The sequence below is a fragment of the Microcaecilia unicolor genome, chromosome 1, assembly GCF_901765095.1.
Source record: "Microcaecilia unicolor chromosome 1, aMicUni1.1, whole genome shotgun sequence".
Lineage (NCBI taxonomy): Eukaryota > Metazoa > Chordata > Amphibia > Gymnophiona > Siphonopidae > Microcaecilia > Microcaecilia unicolor.
In genome coordinates this window covers 11900920-11923072 of record NC_044031.1, presented here as the reverse complement: position 1 = coordinate 11923072, position 22153 = coordinate 11900920, and the positions used below count along the sequence as shown (strand labels likewise).

General features: G+C 46.7%; 1 pseudogene; it reads right to left on the bottom strand.

Moving 5' to 3' along the window:
• Nucleotides 1-17222: 17222 nt before the first annotated feature.
• LOC115456467 lies at nucleotides 17223-18613 on the bottom strand (annotated as a pseudogene).
• Nucleotides 18614-22153: the final 3540 nt, after the last annotated feature.

Genomic DNA, 22153 nt, shown 5'->3' with positions numbered 1-22153 from the left:
TTTAGGTCATGTTTGAACGGGATGTAAATTGTGACGTCATCTGCGTATATGTAGGGGTTGAGGTTTTGATTGGCTAGAAGTTTGGCTAAAGGTATCATCATTAGGTTGAATAGAGTTGGTGAGAGGGGGATCCTTGGGGGACTCCACATTCAGGTATCCATGGGAGTGATCTGTCCACGTTCGTTGTGACTTGGTATGATCTTGTGGTCAGGAATCCTTTGAACCATTTGAGAACTGTGCTTCCTACTCCGAAGTATTCTAGTATATGTAATAATATTCCATGATTAACCATGTCAAAGGCACTGGACATGTCGAATTGTAGGAGGAGTATGTTGTTTCCAGTTGCAATTGTTTGTTTGAATGAGTTCATTGCGGACACTAGAACAGTTTCGGTGCTGTGATTTGTCCGAAATCCTGATTGAGACTCGTGTAGAATTGAGTGTTTAGTTAAGTATTCAGTAAGTTGTTTTGTTACAATGCCCTCCATGAGTTTGGTTATAAGTGGAATAGATGCTACTGGGCGGTAATTGGTTAGATCCATTGTGCTTTTCTTAGCATCTTTCGGCAGAGGAGTAAGTAGGATGTTTCCGTTTTCCGTGGGAAAGAGCCCATTTTGAAGCCTGTGATTTACGTGGTTTGTGAGGTCTGTTTTGAATTGTTTGGGTGTGGATCTTATCAGGCTAGTAGGGCAAATGTCTAATTTACATTGCGATTTGGCGTATTTTCCGAGCCAGTATGAGATTTCATTTGGTGAGAGTGTCTCAAAGTTGGTCCATGATCGATCTGCTGGGCATTCCCCGGGTTTTGGGTCTAAACATTCAAGGATATTTGTGTAATCCATTATATTGGTGGGTATCATGAGTCGGAGCTTTATGATTTTTTCGTTGAAGTAGTTTGCAAGGTTGGTTGCCGATGGGGTGTCTGTGTTGTTGGAGGTGACCGTAGTAGTATTTAGGAGATTGTTTACTAGTGAAAAGAGTTTGTGTGTATCCTTGTAGTTTGATCCTATCTTGGTTTTGTAATATGTCCTTTTAGTTTGTCTGATAGTGTATTTGTATTTTCTTTGTAGTTGTTTCCAATCTTTGAGTGTGTGTTCATCTTTTTTCTTGGTCCATGCTCTTTCTAATCTTCTGACCTGTGTTTTTATTTCTTTCAATTCTTCATTGAACCATGGTATTGAGTTTTTTTCTATGTGAGGTTCTTGTTTGAAGTGGTGCTATGTTGTCTAGTATTGTTCTGCATCTGTTATCCCATTCTTGGAGAAATTGGGGTGAGTCTGTAGGCGTTGTACATTCGTCGGTGTAGAATTGTTGCCAGAAAATTAGTGGGTCTATTTTCCCTCTTGTGGTATAGGTTTGTTGTTTTTGTTGTCTTTTTTGTTCTCCAGTGGAGGGAGAGGTTTGCACTGTAGATGGTGACCGTGGCAAGTAGGTTTTTCGTGCCATTGTTTGATTTTTTGGATAAGCATGTTGTGTGTGGGTTGTGTGGGTGGTTTGTGAATTGTGAAAGTAGTGTTGTGTATATTAGGTGTTATGGGTGCGTGGTGGGTTAGGGAGAGACAGTAGGTAGTTAGGAATAATAGTTTGCTGAAATTCATATCGGTATTAGTTAGAATTACAGTTCGAGATGCAGTATACAGTTATGAGATGCATTATGAGCATTTAAAAGGTACTTAGCAAGTTATAAATCATGCTTCAGTGTGGTATTATGGGATGCTTAGCAAACATTTAACAGGCTTTTAAATTACAATCTTAGATGCGATACAGTTTTAGATGCAGTATTATGTTATGCAATACAGTTTTAGATGCAGTATTATATTATGAGGTGCCTGGTATGCAATTAGAAAGCACTACAGATTGTGCTTCAGTGTAATGCTATGGAATACCTGGCCAACATTTAAAGGCATTTAAAATTATATATCTTACTTCAGTATAATGCTATGGAATACCTTGTAAACATTTAAAAGTCCCCTTTCCCTCATGTGGTGTCAGGTCCTGAACTAGGTGTCTATTGTCGGTTTCTCGTGGTTCCAGGCTTACCAGCAGTCCATCCTAAGGGACGCTGTTAGCCGAATTGCTGCTGAGTCCAAGTCGAGTTTCAGGCCCAGCAAAGCTGCTGAGTCCAAGCCAAGTTCCAGCTCCAGCCAAGTTGTTGAGGCCACGCCGAGTTCCAGTTCCAGCCAAGCTGCTGAGTCCACGCTGAGTTCCAGTTCCAGCCAAGATGCTGAGTCCATGCCGAGTTCCAGTTCCAGCCAAGTTGCTGAGTCCAAGCCAAGTTCCAGTTCCAGTTCCAGCCGAGATGCGGAGTCCACGCCGAGTTCCAGTTCCGGCCACAATGTTGAGTCCACACCGAGTTCCGGTTCCAGCCGAGATGCTGAGTCCACACTGAGTTCCAGTTCCAGCCAAGATGCTGAGTCCATGCCGAGTTCCAGTTCCAGCCAAGCTGCTGAGTCCAAGCCGAGTTCCAGTCTCAGCCCAGATGCTGAGTCTGAGCTGAGTTCCAGTTGCAGCCCTGATGCTGAGTCCAAGCTGAGTTCCAGTCTCAGCCCAGATGCTGAGTCCGAGCTGAGTTCCAGTTCCAGCCGAGCTGCTGAGTTCATGCCGAGTTCCAGTTCCAGCCGAGCTGCTGAGTCCACGCTGAGTTCCAGCCAAGTTGCCGAGTCCACGCCAAGTTCTAGGTCCAGCCAAGCTGCAGAGTCCACGCCGAGTTCCAGTTCCAGCTGAGATGCTGAGTTCACGCCGAGTTCCAGTTCCAGCCAAGATGCTGAGTCCACGCCGAGTTCCCATTCCAGCTGAGATGCTGAGTTCACGCCAAGTTCCAGTTCCAGCCGAGATGCTGAGTCCATGCAGAGTTCCAGTTCCAGCCAAGACGCTGAGTCTACTCTGAGTTCCAGTTCCAGCCAAGAGGCAGAGTCCAAGCCGAGTTCCAGCCAAGATGCTGAGTCTACTCTGAGTTCCAGCGCCAGCCGAGATGCTGAGTCCAGCCTGAGTTCCAGTCCGACTTCCAGTTCAAATTCCAGTCCTGATTCAAGTCCTGATGCCAGTCCAAGTTCCAGTCTGAGTTCCCGTCCTGATTCCAGTCCGAGGTCCAGTCCTGATTCCAGTCCGGGTTCCAGTCTTGACTCCTGTTCAAGCTCCAGCCCAGCTCCCCCTGGTCATGTTTTGAAGCTCCTCCGTAGGTTTCACCATTGTTACTCATGGAGACCTGAATTCCCCGTGAAGGTCAGGGAGGCCTTGAGGGGGAGGTACTGTCATGATGGTGACTGTTTCCTTGTCTGTGCTCACCTCACCCTCTAGTGGCCAGAACCGGTGGCTGCTATGGACTGTCACACATTCCAGACTTCAGCCCAGTTCGGTCCGGATCTTCCGGGCTGCCAGACTTGCTTTCTTGTTTGTGCCTGAACAGCACCCATAGCAGCCTTGTGATTCCTGCAGCTGAACTTCAGCTGATGGGCTTTATTAGCCACCTGGAAACTTCTGTGTTTGCCTTTGCATCGTCTAAGGTCCCTGGTATGTTGGTGTGCTCTGTGCACTTCTGCCTAGTCTGGTTTCTTGTCTGAGTTTCTTGTCCGGTTCTAGTTAGTCTGTGTGTAGTTTAGCTTAGGTTTGCTTATTCCATAGTCTTGTTTCTGGTCTGTATTCCTTGTCTAGTTCCTGTTTGTCAGTGTGTCTTCTTTAGTGGCTGCATGGCAGCTTTCAGTCCTGACTCTTGTCTGTCAGTGTTTTTCAGTGGCTGCTTGGCAGCTTTCAGTTCCTGTCCTTTAGCTTGTCCATTTCCTACCTCGTGTAGTATTGTCTGTCTGTGAGTCCTAGCCCAGTTTCCTGCCTTGCTGCCCATGTATATTCCTTTCCCCTCTGATCCTCAGTCCCAGTTCAGCCTAGTTGGTATCCAGTTGGTATCCTGCCCAGTCCGGTAAGTCCTGCCGGCCGCCTGCACCCAGGGGCTCAACTCCTGGGGAAGGGCGGTCAAGTGCAGGTGAAGTCTAGCTGTTTCTGTCAGAGTTCTGCCTTGTCTCTGGTGTGGGGTGGTTTTGCCTGCCACTGCCGCTCCTCGGCAGTGGTCCAAGGGCTCACAAACCTAGTTTCTGCCTTGAAAACCTAACAGCAGGGATATATGGAAAGCGTTATGGACGCGGAGACTGTTAGGTAATCGAAGTCGATATGTCACTGCTCCCACACGGGATTGAACAGAGAAAGGCCCAATAAATCTCAGAGCAAATCTGAGGGACGGCAAACGGAGCCTTAGATGTCTGGTGCTCAACCATACCTTCTCCCCTGGTTGAAATATTGTCGCAGCTCGCCTCTTGAAATCAAACGTGCGTTTGGCTCTCACCGCTGCCCGTTGCAGTTGCTCCTGTACCTTCCTCCAGGTGTCCTGGAAGGTGATGACCATAGACTGCACCTGAAAAGGGACTTGAGTAGGCGAGATAGGTGGTGGTAGACGAGGATGCCGTCCGTAAATGGTGAGGTCTGAGAGGCAGAATGTAGACTGTTGTTATAGGCAAACTCAGCCCATGGTAACAAGGTAACCCAGTCGTCCTGGCGGTTCGTGTAAGCCCATAGGAAAGTCTTCACGGTCTGGTTGACTCTTTTAGCCATGCCGTTAGTCTGCGGATGGTAAGCCGATGAGAAGAGGATAGTTACCCCGAAGACAGAGCATAATGCTCTCCAGAAACGGGAGGTGAACTGTGAGCCTCTGTCACTGATAATCCTCCGAGGTAATCCATAGAGGCGAAAAATGTGCAAAATGAAATTAGCAGCAAGGGTAGTAACGGTAGGTAGGGATCTCATTGGAATAAAGTGGGCCATCCGGAAAAAACGATCGATTACCACCCATATGACCGTGTTCCCTTGGGATGGGGGCAGATCTGTGATGAAATCCATGGATAAATCTTGCCAGGGCTGTTGTGGTACCGGCAAGGGCTGCATCAGCCCCCAAGGTTTGCTGTGTGATGATTTGTTCTGTGCACAGACAGGATAGGTGGTGATGTAGTGGAGAATGTCCTGCGCCATCCGGGGCCACCGGTAATAACGCGAGACCAGGTGCAGGGTCTTCCGAAAACTGAAATACCCCGAAAATGCGGAGGAGTGTCCCCAGCACAGCACCTTCCTACGTAGACGTGTCGGAACTGCCGTTCTGCATGAAGTGGTGGCTCCCGGAATGGAAAGAATGCAGGCTGGATTGAGCATAGGGTATGGTTCCTCCTGATCTTCGGAAGCATCAAAAACTCGGGATAATGCATCAGCCTGTATGTTCTTCTCTGCCGGATGGAATACCAGGCGAAAGTTGAAGCGGGCGAAGAACAGAGATCACCGGGCCTGGTGCGGATTTAACCTCTTAGCATTCTGTAAGTACAGGAGGTTCTTGTGATCAGTTATCACCGTAACCGGGTGCGCTGCTCCCTCCAGCAAGTAACGCCATTATTGGAAGGCTAACTTGAGAACCAGCAGTTCCCGGTCTCGTGTAATTCCGCTCAGCAGGAGTACATTTTCGGGAAAAGAAAGAGCAAGGATGTATTTTACCCGAAGTTAGTGTTTGGGACAACACTGCCCCAGCCCCCAGGGAGGAGGCGTCCACCTCTACCAAAAAAGGTTTAGTCGGATCCGGGCTGTGGAGAACTGGGACAGACAAGAAGGCGTCCTTCAACGTAGAAAAGGCGGCAAGTGCTTCAGGAGGCCAGTTTTTAACATCTGCTCCCTTTTTTGTGAGAGCAGTCAGAGGTGCAGTGACCAGCGAGTAGTTCTGAATAAACTGCCGGTAATAATTGGCAAACCCCAGGAATCTTTGCAAGGCTTGGAGTCCCTGGGGTACCGGCCAGCCTGCAGCTTGGCAGGATCCATCTGTAGCCCGGGAGCTGAGACGATGTATCCCAGGAAAGGGAGCATCTGCTGGTGGAAGGAGCACTTCTCAAGTTTCGCAAACAGGCGGTGCTCTCGGAGTCGTTGAAGGACGGTGCGGACCTGGAGGAGATGCTGCTGTAGAGACGTGGAAAAAATCAGAATATCATCAAGATAAACAATGATGGAGGTATATAGCAGGTCGTGGAAGATGAAGTTGACAAAGTTCTGAAATACCGCAGGGGCGTTGCACAGGCCGAAGGGCATAACGAGGTATTCAAAATGCCCTTCGTGGGTATTAAACGCTGTTTTCCATTCATCTCCCTCCCGAATCCACACCAAGTTGTAGGCTCCTCGCAAGTCCAGTTTCGTGAATATTTTGGCCCCCTGTAGCCGGTCATACAGTTCCGGGATCAGAGGGAGTGGGTACCGGTTCTTGACAGTAATCTTGCTCAACCCCCAGTAAACAATACAGGGCCATAGGGACCCATCCTTCTTGGTGACAAAAAAGAATCCTGCCCCTGCGGGAGAGGTGGAGGCTCTAATGAAGCCCTTCTGCAAATTCTCCTGGACGTACGTGCGCATGGCCCGAGACTCCTCTCTGGAAAGGGTATACAACCGTCCCCTAGGCGGGCTAGTACCTGGGAGCAAGTCAATGGGACAATCAAACGACCGATGTGGGGGCAGGATGCCGGCCTCCTGCGCACTGAAGACATCCGGAAACTGCCAATACTCCTCTGGTAGGCTGGCCTGCATAGCTTGTGAAACCCTGGGGAGAGCGGTGCAAGCCTTAATGGGTGGCCTGACTTGAGGAAGACATTCTTGGAAACAGTAAGGACTCCATTGTCCGATCTCCTCCGTGGACCAGTCGATAGAGGGTGCATGAAGACAGAGCCAAGGCAGTCCCAAGATTACCAGGTGAATGGCTCGAGGAAGCACTAGGAACTGGATCACTTCTTGGTGCAGAGCCCCCACTTGCATACGTAGGGGTGAGGTGATTTGTGTAATGGGCCGAGGAAGCATGTCGCCCTGAATGGAGGTGACCTGGAGGGCTGATTGACAAGGTACGGTCGGACCTCCCAACTGAGACAGGAGCCCAGCATCGATAAAGTTTCCCCCGGATCCTGAGTCCAACAGGGCAATAGTCCGAACCCTGAATCCTCGCCCCTGTAGCAGGATAGGAACGGACAAGTTGTCAGGAAGGGAAGATGACTGACCCAGCGCCACTCCCTTCATGGGGCCTGGGCCGGGGTGTTTCCCGACTTGTTTTGACTGGATCCAGCAAAATGTCCAGATTGCCCACAATACATACACAAACGATTCTTCCGGCAATGCGCTCTCTCTGCCTCGAGAGTCGGTGTCGTTCCACCACCATGGGTTCTTCCTCAGTCTTCCTCGGCGGAGGCTCTTGGTGACCCGGATCGGGGTGGTCAGAATGTGGGTCTCTGGCCCGGGCGTTGCATGGCCCGCTCCTGAGCTCTCTCCTGGAAACGGATGTCAATCCGGGTGCAGACGGCAATAAGCGCATCCAGGGTTGTGGGAAGCTCCCTTCCGGCTAATTCATCTTTTATTCTGCTTTTCAGACCCTGCCAGAAGATGGCCGTTAAGGCCTCCTGGTTCCACCGGAGTTCTGCGGCGAGGGTTCGGAACCGTACAGCATAGGCCCCTACAGACCCCGCCCCCTGCTGGATTCGTAGCAATTCCCCCGCCGCGGAGGAGGGGCGACCGGGAACATCAAAGACCAACTGGAATTGCCACAAAAATCCCCCCAAATCAGAAAGCATGGGGTCTCTCTGCTCCCACAGCGGAGACGCCCAGGCTAAGGCAGGACCCGAGAGCAGCGAGATGATATAGGTGATCTTCACCCCATCGGACGGGAAGGATCTAGGTTGTAATTCAAATAACATTTCACACTGGTTTAAGAACCCTCGACACGCTGCGGGTGTCCCGTCGAAATGGGGTGGTTCCGGGAGCCACAAGCCAGGGGTAGGAGACTCAGCCCTAGGGCCAGGAGCGCTGGCGGAAGGCTGATTCTGGAGGGCGGGCTTCTGAGCGCAAACATCCTGTAGAATACTGGACAACCGATTCAGCTGGGCCTGTTGCTGCTGCAATACCTGAGCCAGGCCAGTCACCTCGGTTTTGCCCGGCGAGCTCATGGCTTTGGCTTACTGTTGCAATCCTCGGTAGTGAGCCCTTGTGCCCCAACATAGCACAGTACAGAACAGTTATGCCACACTCGGTTGGGCAGCCGAACAACCCCAGCTTCACCTGGGAGCGACCACCATTCCCCGGGGGTTGAGCCCCAGGTGCAGGTGGCCACCAGGACTTCCGGTCACGAATGGGGTCAGATGGCCACCAGCCGTGGCAGGTAGAGGAGGCAGGAACAGGGCTGAGCAGCTCCCACTACACAAAACCAGACAGGCAGCAAAGCAGGGCAGGGTCGGGTCCAGTCCAAGGTCAGGGCCAATCCGAGATCAGGGCAGGCAGCAAGGCAAAACAGAGTCAGGTCCAATCTGAGATCAGGGCAGGCAGCAAGGCAAAACAGAGTCAGGTCCAATCCGAGATCAGGGCAGGCAGCAAGGCAAAACAGGGTCAGGTCCAATCTGAGATCAGGGCAGGCAGCAAGGCAAACCAGGGTCAGGTCCAATCTGAGATCAGGGCAGGCAGCAAGGCAAACCAGGGTCAGGTCCGATCCAAGGTCAGGGCAGGCAGCAAAGCAAACCAGGGTCAGGTCCAAAAATCAGGCAGAGAGAAACACAATCCAAAGCACCAGACCTCTTACAATGAAAGAAGCAGAAGCAAAGATGATGGCACTGTCCTGCTCTTAAGTAGGCCTCCCATCAGAGGATCCCGGCCCCAGCTGCTAGGCGAGGACTCTCATTGGACACGCCCACGAAGCTTCTCAGGTGATCCACTGAAGATGGCTGCCTCTGAGATGATCTACTCAAGATGGCTGCCTCTCAGATGATCCTCCCAAGATGGCCGCCACAAGGTGTACAAGGTAGGAGTGCAACAATGCGCACACACGCTCTAGGAGAGTTGTAAAGTGCTTGGGTCCAGTCCCTAAACCTCGATCCAAACCCCATTCTCTCCATAACACTGAACATAAAGGGCCAATGAACACGATCGAAAGCCTTCTCCACGTCAAGGCCCAAAAGGCACATCGGGATTTTAAAATTTGCAGCTACATGAAGCAAATTCACCATTCTACGTACATTATCTTTTGCTTGCCTTTGTGGAACAAACCCAACTTGGTTGGGATGTATTAAATCAGGAAGGACCTTGGCTAATCGATTTGCCAAAACCTTAGCTAAAATCTTCACATCCGAATTGAGAATGGAAATGGGTCTGTACGAAGCGCAATCCGCCTTGTCTTTTGCCAGGTTTCGGAATCACAGCTATTCAAGCTCAATGGGTCTGTACGAAACGCAATCCTACTACTACTACTATTTAACATTTCTAAAGCGCTACTAGGGTTACGCAGCGCTGTACAGTTTAACAAAGAAGGACGGCCCCTGCTCAAAGGAGCTTACAATCTAAAGGACAACATGTGCAGTCAGCTTACAATCTAATGGACAACATGTGCAGACAGTCAATTGGGGCAGTCTAGATTTCCTGGATAGAGGTAAAATGACTAGGTGCCGAAGGTGACATTGAAGAGATGGGCTTTGAGTAAGGATTTGAAGATGGGCAGGGAGGGGGCTCTGCGTATGGGCTCAGGGAGTTTGTTCCGAGCATAGTGAGAGGCAAGGCAGAAAGGGCGGAGCCTGGAGTTGGCGATGGCGGAGAAGGGAGCAGAGAGGAGGGATTTGTCCTGTGAGCGGAGGTTTTGGGTAGAAGCGAAAGGGGAGATAAGGGTAGAGAGGTAGTGAGGGGCTGCAGATTGAGTGCATTTGTAGGTTAGTAGGAAAAGTTTGAACTGTATGCGGTACCTGATTGGAAGCCAGTGAAGTGACTTGAGGAGAGGGGTGATATGAGCATATCGGTCCAGGCGGAAGATAAGACGTGCAGCAGAGTTCTGAACGGATTGAAGGGGGGATAGGTGGCTAAGTGGGAGGCCAGTGAGGAGTAGGTTGCAATAGTCCGCCTTGTCTTTTGCCAGGTTTCGGAATCACAGCTATTCAAGCTCGAATACCATTAAGAATTTCCACCAGGAGAGGAGCCAACTCTCCTCTAAACATCCTATAAAAATCATTCGGTAAGCCATCTAAGCCTGGGGCTTTCTCAGTGGGCAAATCCTTAAGAACTTTAACAACTTCATCTACCTGGATAACACCATCCAACATAGAACGCTGCTCCTCTGTCAAGGAAGGTAAATTCTGTGAGGATAAGAAGGACCCAATAGAGTCTGGGCGAATTGTAGAATCAGCGGAGTATAAAGATTGATAGAAGGACTGAAACCTCTGGTGAATCAAAGAAGATTTAAACAACATAGTATTCTTACCATCTCCAATCCGAAGATTTGTACGATGAAATCTACGCTGCCTCACTTAAGGACCAATAAACGACCCAGTTTATTATGATTAAAGTACTGAGTAAGCTGTTGTTGACCCCGAATAAATTGCAATTGATCTGTGTAGATATTATCTAATCGCAGCCGGAGAGCCTGAATCTTCCTCAGGATAGCCGTCGAAGGTGAGAACTTATGAGTATTCTCCAAGTTAGATAGTTGAAACATACAGTCAGCTATCTCCTTTCGCCAGGCCCGAGCCTGACCACTAGCCTGTTGTAAGAAAAAACCCAGAGAGACTGCCTTCAACGCATCCCAAACAATCCCCATAGACGGTCCAGAGGCTAAATTTGTGTCTAAATACTCCTTCAAAAGTGTGCGATATTTGGCTACAACACTATCATCCCTTAACAAGGAAACATTCAAAGTCCCCCTGCTATCTCGGTCCTCCTCACAAAAGGACGACAACTGAACCCAAACCGGAGAATGGTCCAAGATAGTAATGGGGATAATTCCAGAAAGACAACTACCCTGAGCCAACAATACGTCCATTAGTACATAATCAATACAAGAATAGGAGTCGTGTGAATTTGAGTAAAAGGAATAGTCTCAAACCCTTGGATAGTGCAATCTCCACACATCACACACTGCTAGCGTCTTTACCAAGTCTCCCAGAGCTTTATAATTTATGTTCAAGAAGTTTTTATTGACGATCAGCAGAGTACACAAAACTGACATGTCTCATGTTAACATTAACATTAGTTTCATTTCGTATACATCAGCGAGTCTCTCCTACTGCTTCATCAAGCTTTGTATTTTCTCCCTCCCAACCCCTTATCCCACAACTTCCCATCAACGTTAACTACTTACTTCAGGACATTATTAAACTAAAACAGCACTTAAGGATACATAGAAAACCATTTTGCCTAACAGAATGGCAATACGCTACAATCTTGTCAACACAGATGCCTTAATATGCCTTGTTTATTAACGGTTACAACAATCCACTCTGTTGTGTGATGCTGTTTCTTCAGAGCAGTTCTCTTCCTCTTTTGTTAAACAAATATCCTTCCCTTCCAGGTCTCTCAACCCCATTATGCCTTATACCTGCACATTTATATTGCTATATTCAATCAGTGGAATTGCTGCCTGAATAACTTGATCCCAGGACCTCTTATTAGAGGTAGATTATTTTCAATTTTATAATCTTCCAGTTTCTAACCTCTGGTTCATATACATAGTCCCTTGTAAATGCCTAGTCTGCCCCCCATCCCTCCCGTCTCCCCCCCTCCCCCCCTTTCCCTTTGCCAATTCTGAATACCTCAGGAGTCTGTTATGACTTAGCTCCATTTAACTTCATGCAATGCTGACCCTGTCTGGTCTCTGGGTACTTAAAAATTCAATAGTAAACTTCTCCCTCTAGGGGTCAAGGTGTCCCACAAGGGTTCCCATTGGGCCTGGAACTTCTTGCCCTGCCTGCTATCAAGATCTCTAATTTCACACCTGTCCACTCTCATTTGTTTTATAAGCTGTGCTCTCCATAGCTGCATTGGTGGTTCTTCGTTCATTCTCCAGTACTGTAAGATAGTCGTGAGCCCAAAATACGTTGCTATTCTAATGAAAGCCTTAAAACCCTCCAGGGGGGCTCGTGAGTAAGTGAATACGTTAAATAATATCAGTGGATCTCGACTGACAGTGCAATTCCACATCCCTTCTATCCCTCTGAGTATCTTGCACCAAAACCGGTCCACATGCCTGCAATGCCAACATATGCCCCAAAGTGGCAGAAGTGCCACGGCATTTTGGACAATCCCCGCTCTCTGCAAACCCCGCCCGATAAGCTCTGTGGGGGGATATGTGTGTCCGTAGTAACCATCTGTATAGTCTCTCTCTCTGCGGTACGGAGAGCCTCCATCTATACACTGATTTTAAAAACATTGCACATGTGTCCACCGAGATGTCACATCCGAGATCTCCAGACCACTCTGAGGCCAACGTAACTATATCTAACTCCGCCGTCATATCTTTTAATTGTTGATGGTGAAACCTCAGTGGCACCGGCAGTTAAGCTCCCAGAGTATAGTCTTCCGATATAACCTTTACAACATCTTCTGTTAAATCAGTCCACTCTAATGTAGCTATATAATGTTTTAACTGATAATATGCAAAATAGTGGTTAGCTGAAATCTTATATATTTTTTGTAACTCAAGGTAGGAATACATTTTGCCTTCTTCATTCACTACATGTGTGAGGTACACTATTCCCTTCATGGCCCATTGATCAAATACGCTTTTCCCCTGACCTGGCGGAAAGGCTGGGTTATTACAGATAGACAGCCACGGGGATACTGTGGCCGAAAAGAAACGGCGCCGGCATAGCCATCGCCATGTCTCTCTTAGGGCCCGTAGTACTGGGTGTATTTTGTATGCGTCTTTAGGTAGAGTCCCTCTAGTGTGCAACAAGTGACTAAAGTGTATTCCTGGAAATCTAGAGGTCTCCATTTCTGTTAGAGAACACTCTGAGGACCCCCTGTACCAGTCATTGATATGCCTCATGGAGCAGGCAATCGTCATGAATTTGATATTCAACAGACCCATGCCCCCCCCTCCCTGGGTGACACAATCAGCCGATACGAAATTCTTGGCCTCCTCCCTCGCCATAGATAGGTTTGCACCATCCGCCGTATCCTCTCCTCATCTTTACGTTTCAGAAATGAGCTTTATAATTTATAACATCAAACTTCGACGCCCCTCCAGACCTATCCAAGGACGGGTCCAAAGATGCATTAAAGTCACCTCCCAAGACCAATTTACCATAGTGATCAGATTGTACAGCTTTACCAAGCTTCGCAAAAAAATTTCCCCGGAGATTCGTTGGGCACATATACAGCAATCAAAGAGAAAGCAAAATTATTCAATAGAACCTGTAGACATAAAAATCTACCCGCAGGATCCCACCGAACTTTAACCACTTGAACCTGTAATGACGAATGAATTAGGAAAGCAACCCCCCGCTTCCTCAATGCATCAGCAGCGGAAGCACAAAAGACATGTGGGTAATGATGATGAGCTAATAACTTTTCATGTTCCCGCTTTAAATGAGTCTCCTGGAGGAATACAACATGCGCTTTTTGGAACGCTAGTTCCTTAAATAGTTTCTGACACTTTTATGGAGAATTCAGACCTTTGACATTATATGTCAATAACTTTAAGTCCATACTCATTTAGTCAACAATATATGTGAGCCAAAGAACAAGAAGTAAGGTGACAAGCCCAATCCAAAGAAAGAAGAAAGGCGGCAGAGTGGGAGAGAAAGACAAAGAAAGAACCCCCCTCCCCCTTCCAAACCCGAGCAAAGACACCCCCCCGTCCCCCATCCTCATCTCCCCACCCTCATCCCCACACCAACCAAATAGCCACCAGACAGAAACCCCAACACCTGTCTGGGAAAACAAGAGGAAGAGCCCACCACAAACATAGCACCACCCGAACCACCTCCCAGCCACCCCCACCCAAGCACAATCATCCCACCTATTCCTAAAGCCACCCAAACCCCCAAACACATCACCCCACCTTCACGCACACGTTCGCATCAGCGTCGCCCCCTTTACATATACCTGCTACATTCTCAAATGGCAAATAATCAATAATCATTTAACAGAGTAATACAATTAGCCCTTATACAAAAACAGACTACTGAACTAGGCATATAGAGCCAATAACTATTTACGTGTTCTTAGACTTGCTGACAACTCGCTTCCATTGTTAGAGTTTGCCTCTAGCAGTAGAACTCATATCAACCGGAGGCGCTTCAGCCCTCGTCAGACCCGTCTCCTTTAAGATCTTCCAAACTTCAGGTAGAAGGCGAAGCTGATGCAGCTTCCCCCCCCCCCCAGCTGTAAAACAAAGTGCAAAGGGGAAAGCCCACCAGTATGGAATCTTGTTCTGGAGCAAAACATCTAATGTAGGCTTCATTGCACGCCGTTGAATCAAAGTAAATTGAGATAAGTCCTGGAACATCATGACTTTCACCTCGTTATACACCACACTGTTCAGCTGGTGAGCCCGCTGGTTATATGCCACACTGTTCAGCTGGTGAGCATCTGTTCCTTTACAGCATAAGATCCAAAGCAAATTATAATGTCCCGGGGTCAGTTGTTCGCCGGTTTACCAAGCGATCTGTGAGCTCTATTACAAAATCCTCTGATCCCAGCAATTTCCCACAGATCAACCGAGCAATCACAGGCACTTCTTCTTTATCACCCGATTCAGGGACCCCCTGCAAAAGGAAATTATTACACCACCCGCGGTTTTCCAGGTCATCCAATTTGTGTTGCATTTCATCATATGAAGCCATTAAATTCGTAAAACGGGCATCCGTCGCGTTTAGTTCATCCTGGGCCTCAACACGTGTCTCAAGCTCCTCCACGCAGCCACCAAGTTCCCGCAAATCCGCACAGAGTATGTTCATACGCTCCAGTATCTCTTCTTTGGACGCCTTGATCTCGTCTCTAATCTCAATAAGGCATTCAGTTAAATCTTTTGACAACCCCCGAGATGCCTTCACAGAACATGCCTCGGTTGTAGACAGCGCCAAGTCAGAGCGCGAAATACACTCGGATGCAACATGGTGCCTCATAGCCTTTCCAGCCGACCTGCCAGGCAGCCGCGAGCTCTCTTTGCGTAGCGCCGACATAGCAACAGATCAAACAGCCGGTTCCACTCGGGTAGTATTAAATTTAACTCAAACAGGGTTAAAGCCAAGATTCAAGGTATATGGAAGCTAATATCACTAATTAATAGTGGGGGTGCCACGGAGCTATGGATTCAGGCAGCCATCCGTGCTCGTGACGTCACTTCCTCCAATTTGAAACAATTTTAACGTTAAGGCGTAGGAGAGGAAAGGAAATGGGATTTGATATTCTGCCTTTCTGCGATTACTCTGTGTACCGCTGGGTAACACTAACATCTTCATAACCTGTTTTATAACTGCGCATGCAGGTTAGAACTGTACAGGGTTCTTGAAACTTTACAAGAGCACTGTCTTTATCATAATACAGGCTCTGTGATTTTTCTGAGCAAAGAGGGTGAGTGGAATCCTCCTTTGGGTGACTAAGTAAATTAAAGAGCGAGATCTGTAGGAGTAAGCATATCGCAGAGTTTGTCTTGGCCGATCCTAAAGCATATGGGTACAGGTTATCCAGCGGGGAGACCTGAAAGTAAAAGGAAACACACGATCCAAAGGTTCCAGTAAGTGAACAAAACAAAATATCCATCCATCAAAAAGGGATAAGTCAGAAACAAGGACAAGTGCCTTGACCCAGGAGAATCCCCCACAGCGGCTGCTGAAGACGTCATATCTTTCTTCGGAGTCTTCACAGCCTCCTCTATAGTCTGCTGTTGTCAAAGTGGTGGAGCAACCTGGTCTGAAGGGGACAAAGATGTCTCTCCCAAAAGCTAGGACTCTCCCTGTGTCCAGTGCTGAGCTGGGATCTCACCCTCATTTCCTGCCCGCTGCGGGAGCACAAATGAATCCAACTTCAGTTGACCAAGAGGGGTAGAGGTGGCTTCAGGGGAATAAAACCTCACCTTACCCTTATGCTTAGAAGGCACGATAGAGCAGATTCTCATGTGTCCACTCAGCCATATTGCTCTGCCCCCCCCATGTAATTTTTTGACCTTTGCAGCTGCTCCTCTAAGTTTTTTTTTTTCACCCTTCTCATTTTATCATAGTCTCCTTTTTGAAAGTTAAATGCTAACATATTGGATTTCCTGTGTGTACTTACTACAGAGTTTATATCAAATCTGATCAGGTTATGATCACTGTTATCAAGCGGCCCCAGCACCATTACCTCCTGAACCAGATCATGCTCCACTAAGCACTAGGTCAAGAATTGTTCCTCCTCTTGTTGGTTCCTGAACCAGCTGCTCCATAAAGCAGTCCTTGACTTCATCAAAATAAAAATTGGCGCACGTCCATTTTGGGCCTGAGACCTTACTGCCACCCATTGACTTAGTAGTAGGGTCTCAAGCATTAACCGGGTGGTAATGGTCTACGTGCGTAGAATGACTACCCCCCCAGTTTCTGCCATGCACCCAAAATAGAAATAATTTTCTGATACGCGTAGTGGACACGTAAAAATCAAAATTACTGCCCAGGCCACGCGGTAGCCGGATGATGACTCCAAATTGACGCACATTGGGTGCTCGTAGGCGACTACGCAGCTTAGTAAAAGGGCCCCCTAGTTTTTGCAGGTGTTTAAGAGGCCAGTCTGAAATACCAAAACAATATGAGAGTGCAGGAAGTCTCCTATAATAGTCATTACTGATTTTTTTCTCTCGGCCATTTCAGCTTTCTAGTTGTTTCTTCCTCCACTCCCAGATATTTTTATGTACCTTCCCGTGTGGATCATTCGGTGGTTTCTGAGGTTTACCTTCTAACAGAAGCTTTTATTACACTCAGTGCATGTAAATGGCTTCACTCCTGTGTGAATTCTCTGGTGCATTATCATGTATTTCTTCAACCTCGGTGCAGATAAATGGTTTCATTCCTGTGTGGCTTCTCCAGTGTCTGTTGAGTGTTTCTTTTTTAGTAAAGCTTTTACCACACTCAGTACATGCAAAAGGCTTCACTCCTCTGTGGATTCTGTGGTGTATTGTCATGTATTTCTTTGTGAAGCTTTTGCTACAGTCAGTGCATAGAAATAGTTTTCCTCCTGAATGCATTCTCTGGTGTATGGCAAGTGTTTCACTGTCATTGAAGCTCTTACCACTCTCACTACATGTAAATGACTCCACTCCCATGTGAAAGCTATGTGCCTTGTCAGGTCTCAGTGAAGCTTTTACCACACTCAGAACATTTAAATGCCTTCACTCCGGTGTGGATTCTCTGATGTTGTATCATGTATTTCTTCAACCTGAAGCATTTGCCACACTCAGTACATGGAAATGGTTTTATTCCTCAATGGCTATTCTGGTGCACAGTGAGTGTTTCCTTGTCAACGAAGGTCTTACCACACTCAGTACATGTAAATGACTTCACTCCTGTGTGAACTCTGTAGTGCCTTGCGAGATGTCCCTTCTCAGTGAAAGTTTTACCACACTCAGAACATATAAATGGCTTCACTCCTGCGTGGATTCTCTGGTGTTTTGTGAGGTTTCCCTTCTGACTAAAGCTTTTATTACACTCAGTGCAGATAAACGGTTTCAATCCTGTGTGGATTCTCTGGTGTATTGTGAGGCTTGTTTTCTGACTGAAGCTTTTATTACACTCAGTGCAGATGAATGGTTTCATTCCTGTGTGGATTCTCTGATGTATTGTGAGGTGTCTCTTCTGACTGAAGCTTTTATTACACTCAGTGCAGATAAACGGTTTCAATCCTGTGTGGATTCTCTGGTGTATTGTGAGGCTTGTTTTCTGACTGAAGCTTTTATTACACTCACTGCAGATGAACAGTTTCATTCCTGTGTGGATTCTCTGGTGTATTGTGAGGTATTGCATCTGATTGAAGCTTTTATTACACTTACTGCAGATGAATGGTTTCAGTCCTGTGTGGATTCTCTGGTGCGTTGTGAGGCTTGTTTTCTGACTGAAGCTTTTGTTACACTCAGTGCAAATAAATGGTTTGATGCCTTTGTGGATTCTCCAGTGTCTTCTGAGTGCTTCTTTCACAGTAAAGCTTCTACCACACTCAGTACATGCAAAAGGCTTCACTCCAGTGTGGATTCTCTGGTGTATTGTGAGGTATTGCTTCTGACTGAAGCTTTTATTACACTCAGTGCAGATGAATGGTTTCATTCCTGTGTGGATTCTCTGATGTACTGTGAGGTATTGCTTCTGACTGAAGCTTTTATAACACTCGCTGCAGTTGAATGGTTTAATTCCTGTGTGGATTCTCTGGTGCATTGTGAGGCTTGTTTTCTGACTGAAGCTTTTGTTACACTCAGTGCAAATAAATGGTTTGATGCCTGTGTGGATTCTCCAGTGGGTTCTGAGTGCTTCTTTCACAGTAAAGCTTCTACCACACTCAGTACATGCAAAGGGCTTTACTCCAGTGTGGATTCTCTGGTGTTTTGTGAGGTTTACCTTCTGATTGAAGCTTTTATTACACTCAGTGCAGATGAATGGTTTCATTCCTGTGTGGATTCTCTGGTGTTCTGTGAGGTGTACCTTCTGACTGAAGCGTCTATTACACTCAGTGCAAATGAATGGTTTAATTCCCATGTGAATTCTCTGGTGTTTTGTGAGGCTTGTTTTCTGACTGAAGCTTTTATTACACTCAGTGCAGATGAATGGTTTCATTCCTGTGTGGATTCTCTGGTGTTCTGAGAGGCTTGTTTTCTGACTGAAGCTTTTATTAGAGTCAGTGCTGATGAATGGTTTCATTCCTGTGTGGATTCTCTGGTGTTTTGTGAGGTGTACCTTCTGCCTGAAGCTTTTATTACACTCAGTGCAGATGAACGGTTTCACTCCTGTGTGGATTCTTTGGTGTTTTGTGAGGTGTCCCTTCCGACTGAAGCTTTTATTACACTCAGTGCAGATAAACGGTTTCACTCCGGTGTGGATTCTCTGGTGTCTGGTGAGGTGTCCCTTCTGACTGAAGCTTTTATTACACTCAGTACAGTTAAGTAGTTTCATTCCTTTGTGGATTCTCTTATACATTGGGAGGTTTCTTTCCCAGCAAGCACTTATACCACTGTCAGCAGAAGTACACAAGCTCTCATTTTTCTGCAATTTCTGGTAGTCTGAGAGGTCTGTCTTTCTGCAAAAGACTTTTTCAGGTTTAGTAGTAGTCATTGATTGTTCACCAGCCTGAGGTGTTTTATGATCTGTGAATGCTTCTCTATGGCTGAATTTTTTCTTACATTCAGCACTTGAAACTAGTATCTCTTCTGGGTGGAATTTTGCATTTCTTATGACATTTTCTTCCTGACTGAAGCTTTTGTCACGACTAGAACATGCAGATAATCTCTCATCAGTGTCATTTTTCTGGTATTTTGTAACGCTTCCTTTATTGATAAAAGTTTTCTCCTCTACCGTAGTTGTACACACTCTAGTTTCTTTATTATTGTTCTCATGTTTCTCTTTCTTCCTACTGAAGTCTTTCCCACACTCAGAACCTATACAGTGTGTCTCTCTTATGCATGTTTTCTGCTGTTGCTGTAGTTCTCTCTTTTGACTGAAGGTTTTCCCACAGTCCGTACCTGTATATGGTCTCTCTTCAGTATCGGATCTCTGATGTGATTTCAGAGTTAAATGATCATTAAGGAATATCTTACATCCATCACACAAACATTTCTGAACTCTCATCTGGTTTGTCTGTTCTTCCACTGTTTGTGTGATATTACTGGTACAATGTTCACACGGAGCTGAGCTTCCTGTTGAAGGTTTTTGTTTATTTTGATTTTTTCCCTTTTCTCCCCAGTCAGAACAGGACGAAGTCTCTTCTTTCTCTCTTTCTGAGAACATCTTTTCCTCTTCAGGCTTCTCACTGAGCTTCCATTTATGTGTCTCTGCATTACTGTTCTTAGGGTCATCTTTTTCTAAATAAATAAAAAAAGAGCATTGTATAATACTGTAGGAGAACAGCAGTTTAACGAGTTCAATAAAAAATCTGTATAAATAAATTGTAAATTTTCCACCCCCTCCCTGTTGGGAATACATTTCCAAGCTAATCACTACCAGGGACAAATACAGAATATATGATTACTAGTAAAAAAAAGGCCTGTTTCTCACACACATGAAACAAGCGCTAGCAAGGTTATCATGTAATGGTGATTATGTTTTTAAGGGAACCGTTAGGAGAAATGTTCTGTCATGATAAGTAATAAATTGGGAAGGGTGTATAATGAGTAATATGCTCCAAGGTTATGAGATACGGATTGTTTTATATATGTTTTTATCTTTCTTTTTTTGTGATTTTTATTTATAGTATTTTTTAAAAGATAAAGAGTACGCAGACTCCATCCATGTCCAGCATGTCTCATCTCTTCCCTCCCCTCAATCCATGTCCAGCATTTCTCCTCTCTTCCCTCCCCTCCATCCATGTGCATCTCCTTCCTGACTTCCCTCCCCTCCATCCATGTCCAGTAACTCTCCATTCTCCCCTGCCCTCTCCTCCATCCATCCAGCCAGCCATATCCAGCAAATGTCCTCTCTCCCCTGCCTCCTCCATTCATCCATCCATGTTCAGCAATTCTCCTGCCCTCCCCTCCATCCATCCATGTCCAGCAACTCTCCATTCTCCCATGCCCTCTCCTCCATCCACCCATATCCAGCAAATTTCCTCTCTCCCCTGCTCCCATTCATCCATCCATGTCCAGCAACTCTCCTTCTCCCATGCCCTCTCCTCCATCCACCCATATCCAGCAAATTTCCTTTCTTCCCTGCCTCCTCCATTCATCCATCCATGTTCAGCAATTCTCCTCTCTCTCCTGCCCTCCCCTCCATCCATCCATGTCCAGCAACTCTCCATTCTCCCCTGCCCTCTCCTCCATCCAACCATAACCAGCAAATTTCCTCTCTCCCCTGCCCCCTCCATCCATCCATGTCCAGCAATTCTCCTCTCTCCCCTCCCCTCCTGTCCAGCAATCTCTTCTCTCCCCCTGCCCAGCGATCTCTTCTCTCCCTGCCCTCCTCTCCAATTCCAGCCACCTCTTCTCTCCCCCTGCCATTCCATCCATGTCCATCAATTCTCCTCTGCCCTGCCCTTCCCTTCCTCCCCTCGATGTCCCGCGATTCTCTCCTCCTGACATCATCTCGCTGCCAGCGTTCCCTTCTCCCTCATTGTTCTGCCCTCTGCCATTACGTTTTGATGTGAGGGCGGGGCAATGAGTGGGGATGGATGTTACGAACCCAGGCATCCAGACGTAGAATGTTGTGAGGTGCAAATTATTATATAGGATATTCAAGCTGATATTTAAAAGCACCTTTTGGTCTTTGTACATAGATATCGTTTAGCCCTATAACTGCTCTTTGTCAGACAGGCTGCAAGATGCAAGGCTAAACCTTCAGGGTGCTTGTTCCCCAGATAAACTAATTTGGGCGTTACCTGATCCTGAAGTTCCCATGAAGAGATTCACAATTAGCCAATCATACATTTGTTACAGAAGCTTAGTTATTGTAAATATGAGAATAGACATCTGATTGCAAACTTGCCAATAATAAGTTATATTTTACTTAAAGCAAGTTCTATTCTTTACTGTCTATGTTCAGGCTAATTTAGTAAGTACAGTGCACTCCATTTAAGTGCACATCGGATAAGCGCATGCTCTGTTTAACTGCATGCCGTACTTCGGTCCCGTTTTTGGTGCCATCAATTTCTATGGGGGCAAACTTCGGTTTAGCGCACCACTGATAAGTGCAAGATTCGCTTATATGCATGGTTTAAGACCACTCCTCCGCAGGGAAGACTCCGCATAAGCGCGCACACGGAATATGGAAGCCGATTGGTGCATGACAACCAACAAAATTTCAAATTTACCGCCTCTTTAACTGCCACAGGCAGAATAAGTGAAAGAGTATACACTGGGGTCTTCATCATCGTCGTGGCGGAACTGTAAGACTTTAACACTGGCTGAACAAATAAAAGTTCTTAAAAAATTAGAAAACAAACAAAGTCAAGCATCTATTGCTAAAGAATATGGTGTCAATCCCAGTCAAATTTCACGTATCTTGAAGTAGAAAGACCAGCTTCTGGAAAACTGGCAAAACAATACAAATCCACAACGGAAACAAAAACAGGCGGGAAAAGCTGAGGAGGTAGAAGATGCCCTTCTTGGTTTTCTCGAGTCAGGAGCAGAGTTTCCTTTCAGTGGTCCACTGCTTATGGAGAAAGCTAACCAGCTAGCTGAAAGTCTTGGACTA